The sequence below is a fragment of the Suricata suricatta genome, chromosome 7 (genome assembly GCF_006229205.1).
Source record: "Suricata suricatta isolate VVHF042 chromosome 7, meerkat_22Aug2017_6uvM2_HiC, whole genome shotgun sequence".
NCBI lineage: Eukaryota > Metazoa > Chordata > Mammalia > Carnivora > Herpestidae > Suricata > Suricata suricatta.
This window is the reverse complement of record NC_043706.1, coordinates 28827239-28836742: the sequence shown is the minus strand read 5'-3', so window position 1 is coordinate 28836742 and position 9504 is coordinate 28827239. Positions and strand designations below refer to the sequence as shown.

The 9504-nt window shown below is 41.9% G+C and overlaps 1 pseudogene; it reads left to right on the top strand.

Moving 5' to 3' along the window:
* The first annotated feature begins 3210 nt into the window (after positions 1–3210).
* LOC115295199 lies at positions 3211–6679 on the top strand (annotated as a pseudogene).
* The last annotated feature ends 2825 nt before the right edge of the window (positions 6680–9504 follow it).

Sequence of the window (9504 nt, the reverse complement as noted above, 5' to 3'; positions counted from 1 at the left end):
CCCTCAGAAGCAACATCTGTAATGGAAATGAAAAACCTGTTGGAAGCTCAAATGTTCATCACTTTCTAGAGATCCTTTTTCCAGTGCTATTGTTTTCAGCTACTTTATAAACAAGAATCTTGCCCTTGTATTCTCGACTGTCTTCCATTCACAACACATATACTCATACACTTACCTCTCCCATAGACTCCACTTCACCTTTCTTCTCCCTCTTCCTGCTTCTCACTACATGCGTTATTTACATTTTCTGTCTTTCCTTCTCTCGTGGTCTTTATATCATGCTAGGTGGGAAAGTGAAAAACACACAAGAAACTAACAGTCTGTCCTGCCATTCCCCAGGCTGGCATGAAAACATGGGTAAAGCTAGCTGCAAGGTTCACAAGAAAGAATATTTTCCCCAAAGACACACTGCAGTTGTAAACCTTTATAACATCCCCTTCTTTCAGTGACTGATTCGCTTTCAGTGATTTTGCCAATGAAAAATAGACTATCACAAATTTCCTGTTTGAAATTATATTAGTAAGAAGCAAATATCTTATTCCTGTCTGGAGAATCTAAATTATTTTAACATAGAGAAGACTTCGATTTCTAACCTAGGGACAGATAAAAGTTACTGAACACATTTGACCCTTGAACAGTATGGGCTTAAACTGTGCTGGTCCACTTATGTGCAGAATTTTTCAATAAAAATATAGTATAATACTGTAAATGTATTTTTTCTTCCTTAGAATTTGCTTAACATTTTCTTTTCTCTAGCTTATTTTATTGTAAGAATACAGTATATAATACATATAACATACAGAATATGTGTTAAATGATTATTTATATTATGGGTAAGACTTCCAGTCAATAGTAGGCTTTTAGTAGTTAAGTTTTTGGGGAGACAAAAGTTATACAGATTTTTGACCATGAGGGGTCAACTATACAGTATTTCCCATCTATTGTATCTTTGTCATCCCCAAGGAAACTGAGTCCACTTCACAGTCTGGAACTATTGTTGACCCTGTACTCATCCTGCCTTGTTGTGCACTTAAGAACACTCTGCTTCATTTAACTTTGTCCCAATTTCATAATCTCCCAATACTATAATGACTCTTTTCCTTAGTTTGGTACAAAGCTCAGTCCCTTGGTGTACAGTTTCCCTTATTACAATGACCTGACAAAGCTGACTTTGTGAGACTACAGGTGTGCTCGGCTGCACTTATGTTGACTGGGCAGGGTGTATGTGATCTCCACAAACTGCTCTCCCATCCTGAACTTCTTAGCAGTCCTGTTCTCATTATCCTATTCCCACTCATGATCCATCATGTAAGTGGTTTCTCCATCTCTACTCACAGTAACTCAACAGGCAGAAACTCAGTCCCACTAACAGTCCAAAAGCCACCATGACTGCAGAGAGAGATGAGGATGATGTCCAAGGGCTGCAAATATCCACTTGTTTAGTCTCATTTGTTGGCATTTGACTCTTGGTAACTGTGTTTGCACCTGTGGTGACTGGGTCTATTTTTTGGGAGGTAATGCTTTTTCCAGGAGTGGAGATTGACTCCTGGGTGGATCTCATCCTGGTGTTCCTGATACCTGGAACACAGGTGGTAGATGGTGCTCCACTTGTCCATGTGCCCAGGTCAGAGGCATTTGGGGCTATCTCAGGGACAATATTCTTGGTAGCAGAGGATATAGAGTCCATTGCAAGGGCCATGGTGTCAGGGATGGAGGAAGTTGGTCTTGTTCCAGGGGTCCTGGAGCCTAGGAAAGAGGTAATTGAAAGGGAGGCAGGTGTGTTTAGAGAAGAAGGGTTGATCTAACACATTAATAGGTGTGGTGGTTTGAGAAGAGCTGTTGTGTTGGAAGGAGAGATGGTAGAAAGTGATTCACCTGAGGCCATGGTCCCCAGAGTATGAAGGTGAATGTCTTAGAGAAGAAGACATAGACTATGTCCCCTGGTGAAGAAATGTAACTGTAATTGATATAGGAGAAGATTTACTCAGTTTTAGAAGTGATCACCCAAATAGAGAAGGTGGGCTGGGATCAAAGGGACAGAGTCTGATATTCTTATGATATACTCACTGGGCATAAGGATGTTGCTGGAGGAAAGGATGATGGAGTCATCCATCATCAGGGGTGAGATAGTGGCCATGTCCGGGAGCACAAGTGACATAATCTAACACAATCATGGTGGTCAACAAAGGTGAGGTAAGTGTGCTCAGAACATATGTGGAAGAACCTGACCCACAGGGAGGAGTCTGACCCTATGGACAGGAGAGGCTGGGCTCAGAGCAAGGCAAGGGGGCCTAATACATACAGCAGGTGGCATCAGCAGCAAAGATTGTGCTTAGGTTGGAAGTGGTTACACTAATCCAAGAGCAGTGTCAGTCACTGGAATAGCAGTGGGTGACTCAGAACAAAATGGGTAGAATCATATCCAACACGAGTGCTCATGACAAGTGCAGAGGTGACTTTATTCAGAACAAGTGGCAGAGTATGAAAAAAATCATTTTGATCTTAATCAGCCTCAGAGGAAAAGTTGGCAAACTTCTTCTTTAAAAGGTCTTCTGGTGGTAAATTTTTAAGCTATTTGGGTCACAAAATCTCTCTCACACAGGTATGCAAAGCAGGTAGAAAGCAGCTATAGATGTAAAGGAGTACGTGCAGCTGTGTTTCAATAGCACCTATTTTGAGAAATCAGGTAACAGGCCAAGGTTGGTCCATGAAGTGAAGTTAGTCAGTGCTCAGTATACTGAAGATGAGGTGGCTATGTCACAGGTAGTGGGTGAGACAGAGGTGATTATGCTTGACACAGAAGCTACAGCATCTGACCAACTGAGATATTTGTCACAGAGTTGAAATGAGTTCCCTCTAGGCAGAAGTGATGGAATATAATTAATGTGTGTGTTGGGTGGGGATGGGGATATTTGCAAAGAATCTGATTGAGATTGAAATGAAGGACACTGAACAAAAGAAGGTGAGACCAGAACAGAAATAAGTAGGATTCAAAAAGAAGGAACAGAATTATATCTAATAGGAGTGGTGACTTGACTAGAGTCTAGAGCAGAAATGACAGAAATGGGCAAAAATGTAATGGTTGTCACTGGAGATAAATGTGTGTGCTTAGAGAAGACATGGTGGTCAGTACCTGATTTAGCTGTGTTGGTGATGGTCTGAGTAGAAAAGTCAATGACCTTGGTGGGCACCCAGGTGATAGAAGAGACCATGAAAGGTCCAGAGACACTGGTGGAGACTGTGAGGACCTCAGAGGCAGAGGTAGAGGCCAAGGTAGATGATAAGGCCAAAGAGAGAGATGTGGTGACCTCTGAGGCTGTGGTAGGTCAAGAAGGTGAGACGGAACCTTTGGTTTTTCCAGAGTCTGTTGAGGAATATATGATGGACCCAGATGCTGAGAAAGAAACTGTGGTGCTCTTAGAAGCTGTGTTTGAGGGGTGCCTGGATAGCTCAGTTGGTTAGGTGCAGACTCTTGATTTCTGCTCAGGTCATGATCTCAGAGTTTGAGCCCCCCATCAGGCTCTATGCTGACTGCACAGAGCCTGCTTGAGATTCTCTCTTTCTCTGTTTCACCCCTTCTTGGACATTTTCTCTCTTTCCCTTTCACTCTCAAAATAAATAAATAAATTTTAAAAATAAAGGGGTGAATTTAAAAAAAAGAAGAAGCTGCAGTCGAGACAGTTAGGGTCTCTCCATCATTGGAATAGACCACAGTGCTGTCAGAGAGATCAGTGGTGGCCTTAGTGGTCTCAGCAGTGGTGATAGATGCCATGGTGGTCTCAGAAGTGGCGGTGGAGGCCATGCTGTGTTCATAGAGCCTGTGGTGGGCAGAGATGTAATTGTGGAGGCTGTGGTGGTCTCAGAAACCTTGGTAGAGGCCCCAGAGGCCTCAAAGTCTAGGATAGAGTGTATAATTGACACAGATGTTGTAATGGTAGACCTGAGGGTCTCAAAAGTTGTTTGAGAGGCTAGGGTAGTTGAAGAACTTCTGGTGATTTCAGAGGCTATGCTGAAGGCTGTGGTTGACACAGACATTGTAGTGGAAGGTGTGATGATCTCAGGAGCTATAGTAGAAGCTATGGTGGAGTCAACACTTATGGAGATTTCAGAGCCATAGGAGGAGGCCACTGTGGACATGGTGATCTCAGAGCCTGTGGTGGACACAGACTCTGCAGTGGTGTGTGAAGCTGCGGTGGAATCTATGGTGGCTCTAGGGCCTATGGTGATTTCAGAGGTTATAGTGAAGACTGTGGTGGGTACAGATGTCATCATGGAGGAAGCAGTGCTCTCAGAGGCTGTGATGGACACAGATTCTGTGGTGTCAGCAGTTATTGGGGTGACTGCAGAAGACACAGTCTTCACAATTGTCACAAGGTCTTTGGTGGAAACTGCACTGATATCAGAGGCTGTGTTGGCAGGTATTGTAGTCTCAGAGGTGGTGGTAAAGGCCATGATGGTCTCAGAGGCTCCTGTAATCTTTGAGCCTGAGTTGTAGTTTATTATGGAGGACATGGTAGTCTCAGAGGCTGGGACTGAGGGTGAAGGCCATCATTGACAGACAGTGTAGTGAAGGACTTCCTGGTTTCAGAAACTGTGTGGGAGACTAAGGTGGTCTCAGAGGCTGTGGTAGAGGTTATGGCGGGTACAGATGCTGTGGTGGAGGGTGTGGTGGCCTCAGAGGCTGTGGTGATGGTTGTGTGCGTACAGAAGCTGTAGTGGAGATCTCAAGGGCCTGAGAGGTTGAGTTGCTCTAAGGGCCTGTGGGAAGAGGCCTTTGTGGAGGCAGACTCTGTGGTGTCCCCTGAGGCCATGGTTGTCTTGGTGTGTGCCTGGCAGCTTTGATCAAGGATGTGAAGGGCTCAGAGGCTATGGTGGACCCAGCAGTTGTAGTCTTCCCTAAAATACATTAATTTTTATTCAGGAATAACCATCACTTTTGCATTTTTTATATTTAATTAAGAGCATTGTACAAATTTGTCATTCTTGTTTCCTTTTCAGTTAATCTTTTTATTTTTAATATAGATGCTGTGGGCATAACTGCTGATTCATCTGTGCTTCTCTGTTGAATGAATCATTTGATCAATCACCTCTATGCTTTCTTCTTTCCTCAAGAATTTTGGTAATCAGAGTCCTCAGTCTTTTGGTTTCTGTGGGGTTTTTTGTCATTGTTTGCCTGGGTGAATCTTAAAATCTAACACATGCTAAGGAGGCAACACAAACAAAAACTGCATATCATTTCTCTAACACGAAGGGTTGTTGGAGTTCAGATGAAAGAGAAAATGTGTTGTTTGAAAACATAGAGGTCGTCTGGACAGATCTCCCATAAGCATTCCCTCAGCTGAGTGGAAGTAAGGAGCAGGTCACACCAAAATGGGAGAACACTTGAGCAGAGACCCTCAAGTGCAAATCCCCCTTGACTCTTTGGGACCTTTAGCACACTGTCCCTGCCAAAGCAGAGCCCACAGGTTGTTATGCATGAACTGAAGGCAGTCAGGTTGCAGCTTTTCTAAAAGCTGAGGCCAAATGCCGCATGGCCTGTTAGGCAGTGAAGGTCAGAACTGATGTGTTAGTTAGTAACAGTTCTCTCAGTAAAGAGACACAAGGAAATGGTAGGGGAAAATCCATGGAATGATTTATTTATTTTGTTTAGTTACTTTTTAGTATAAAATGCTAGACCAAGTAGTAGTAGTGGGAATGGATTAGAGTAGGATCTGGGAGATTGATCTAAGTTTCTCTCTGACTGATAGGTGCTCTCTGTCTAGTACTTCACATTCATCATTCAAAAATATTCCTTAAGAAACTTCTGTAAAGCATATAGTATTCCAGGCATGGGACCAAGTATTTAAAAATAGGTATGAAGCTTATATTCAAGTAAGGGAGAAAGATAAGGAATAAGTACACAGATACTATAGGAAACAAAATAATCTATGAATTACTGGCTAGGGCTATTTCAGAGCCCAAAATGAAGAGGCTTTCTTGCCCTTCAGACAGATTGTGGAAATAGAAACTCAAAAGAAAAATGAAGGGCTGGAGCAACTTATGATGTTGAAGGAGATGCAGAAACTACCAACTGATGGAGAAAGGCAGAATGACATTTCTAGAAAACAGTACTCCCAACAGAACAGCCCTGGAGGCATTGAAACAGCAGTCACTGGAAGTAGCTGGAAAGTTCATAGAAAATGTAGAACTGGAAACGTCTGGACAATTTTATCAACAGACAACCCACATGTTTGCAAATGAGAAACACTTCAACAGGCTGTTGAATGCTTAGGGAAAGCCTTGAGACTGCTGGCACAAGAACTGATTGGGCAGCACTCTATTCAGAAAGAATAAGTATTTACAAGGACAATAAGTATTATTCAGTGGGGTGTAAGAAAACAATTGCTCAAGTCTTAGTTTACCTATTCAGAAATGACTACAGGGCCACAGAGAGCAATGTCAGGGAGAGTCTAGCACCCTAGGGGTCCGTGGAGGTAACAGCCAGCTACCCTAGAACAGCCTCTGGAAGGGTACAAACAGCAAGACCAAGCTGCAGCGTCGGAAGTCTCCCCCTCACCACTCACCGTGTTTCAAGTACCTGGACAGCGACGATGCTAAGCCAGGCCTGAGTGGGATGGTTCCAGGAGGTGGAATCAGAAATCAGAAAGAAGTCACCAGCAATGGTTGCATAACCGTGTGAATGTACTTAATGCCACTGAGCTGTACACTTAAAATTGGTTAAAACTGTAAACTTTCTGTTATGCATATTCTACCACAATAAAAATTTTGAGGAACAAAGGAGGAAGAGGAGGAAGAGAATGAGAAGAATTAGACTTAAGAGGAAGAGGAGGAGGAGGAGGAGGAAGAAATCAGCAACAGCACATAGGCTAAGCCTGATGGTGTCCCCACCACAGAACTGATAAAGAGCAAGGTGCATATGCAGAAAACTCTGCTAGTATTCTGCTTTGCAAAAAAGAAAAGGAAAACTTCTGACATCCCATTTCATGGACTTGGAGCTTGTTGAAGAACAATCCATACTTCACTGCAACTAAGAAAGATTGCCGTTTTTAGTTGCCAGTTCCCCAAATTACCTGTCTGCTCCCACTACCTAGGAAACATAATTTTTCTTTCCATAAGAGCTTTCTTAAGACACAAGCAGGAGTTAATAGCCAATGTGCTGCCATGTTTTAACACAGTTGATTTTAAAAGTTGTGAACCAGATGCTAGATATATTATATTCTGAAAAGGTAGGGTAATAGGTGTGGATATTCTCTCTTGGGCCTGTGTAATTTACTATTAGAGAATTTCTTTTTTATTTTATTTAATATCTATGGCTAAAAATTGAATTAACTGATAAGAAAATTAATTAGAATTTTGAAAATGTGTTTTGTTTTGAAAAGGATATTTATTCCCTATGATATTTGACATATATAAATTATTAAATCTCAGGGAAAAAATTGGGACAAGAAGCTTTTGAGTCTTACAATATTGTTTAGCCCAATAAAAGATGCATTCAAGGTCTTTATTAAAAATCCAGGAATAGCAATATAATATAAATGTGTTGTTTGTTTTTTTAATTTTTTAATGTTTATTTATTTTTGACACACACACACACACACACACAGCGAACAGGGGAGGGGCAGAGAAAGAGGGAGATGTAGAATCTGAAGCAGGCTCCAGGCTCTGAGCTGTCAGCACACAGCCCCATGCCGGGCTGAAACTCACCAACTGTGAGATCAGGACCTGAACTGAAGTTGGATGGTTAGCCAACTGAATCACCCAGGTGCTCCAAAGTTGTTGTTTAAATTTGAGGTGCAAATACCAAGAGAAAAACCTAGAAGTTGGAAGTTGCTGCCTCTGGACAGCAGGCATCAGGTGTGAAAAAGAGGGGTGCATCAGAGACGGCCATTTCTTGTAGTGAGCCTGGAAGACTATTGGACTTCAAGAACCATTTACATGAATTACTCTGATAAAATATGCAAAGGAAATATATACACAGTGAGCATGAGATGAGAAAATGAAGGTTGTGTTTATAGGGAATTATTTCAAAAAGCTTGGCAATGACAGAGAGTAAAGCTGGGAAAGATACAGGCTTGTGAAGGATAGATATTGGAAGAGCAGAGTTTTCAAAGTGTGGTCCCCAGACCACAGGTTTCAACGTTGGGTAAGAGCTTGTTAAAATGCAAATCCCAGCCCCTATCCCAAATTTACCAATTCAGGAACCCTAAGGGACAGGGACCAAAACCTGCATTTTATAAATAATCTCATATATATGCAATGAAATATTATTTGGCTATAAAAAAAAGAAGGAAATCCTGCCCTTTGTGACAACATAGATGGATCTTAAAGACATTATGCTAAGTGAAGTAAGTTAAACAAAGACAAATGTTGTATAATCTCACTAATATGTGGAAGTTAAAACAAAATAAGTTCATGGATACAGAGAACAGATTGGTGGTCACCAGAAGCGGGAGGTAGGAGTGAACAAAATCAGTGAAAGGAATCAGAAGGTAACAAACTGCCAATTATAAGATAAATAAGTCCTGGGGCACCTGGGTGCCTCAGTCGATTGAGTGTCCAACTTTGGCTCAGGTCATGATCTCAGGCTTCCTAAGTTCTAGCCCCACATCAGGCTTTGCACTGACAGTGCAGAGCCTGCTTTCCATTCTCTGTCTCCATCTCTCTCTGCCCTTCCCCCCTCAAAAATAACAAAACGTTAAAAAAATTTTTAAGATAAGTCCTGGGGATGCAATGTACAGCATGGTGACTATAGTTAATAGTAATGTGAGCATATTTCAGAGTGTAGATCTTAACAGTTCTCAATACGCACATATACACAAATTTTAACTATATGTGGTGATGGATGTTAGCTAGACTTAGTGTGGTGATCATATCACAATATATACAAATATCCAATCATCTTGTTGTACACCTGAAACTAATATAATGTATATCAATTATACCTCAATTATAAATAAATGGTTTTTAATAAATAAGTAGACAATAGAATCTCTTCCGAGTGATTTTTGTGTACACTTTTCTAGAGCTTGTTTGGATGCTGCTGAGAAGGACCCTGGAGAAAGAGATGTAGACAGTGTGGGAGGGGGAGGAGAAGCCTACTGAGAGGCAGGAAGTGTGGGATGGAAACCAGAACCCAGGTTGGAGGGACACTCCTCTACTGTAAAAGGGGAGCATGGAGGAAGAGAATGGATGCAGATGAGGGAAACTATGGAGCCCTGATAGTGGGAAGCTGAGGCGGTGCCTGCCAGTATTTTTGCATACTTGTAACTCTTTTATAATTATGGGTCATTCCTTGTGTGATAGCTGCCTTTCCTGGTGGATTGTGAGATTTTTATCTAAAGGCATAACCTGTTGCTTGCTTTATTTACTGATGTATCTTCAGATCTAACACAGAAGAAATGCTCCAAAAATGTTTGCTGGACGAATACATGAGTGCCATGTTTGATATGACGTGACATCCAATTGAAGATGCTATGGGAAAAATAACCCTGGAGAGACAGGACT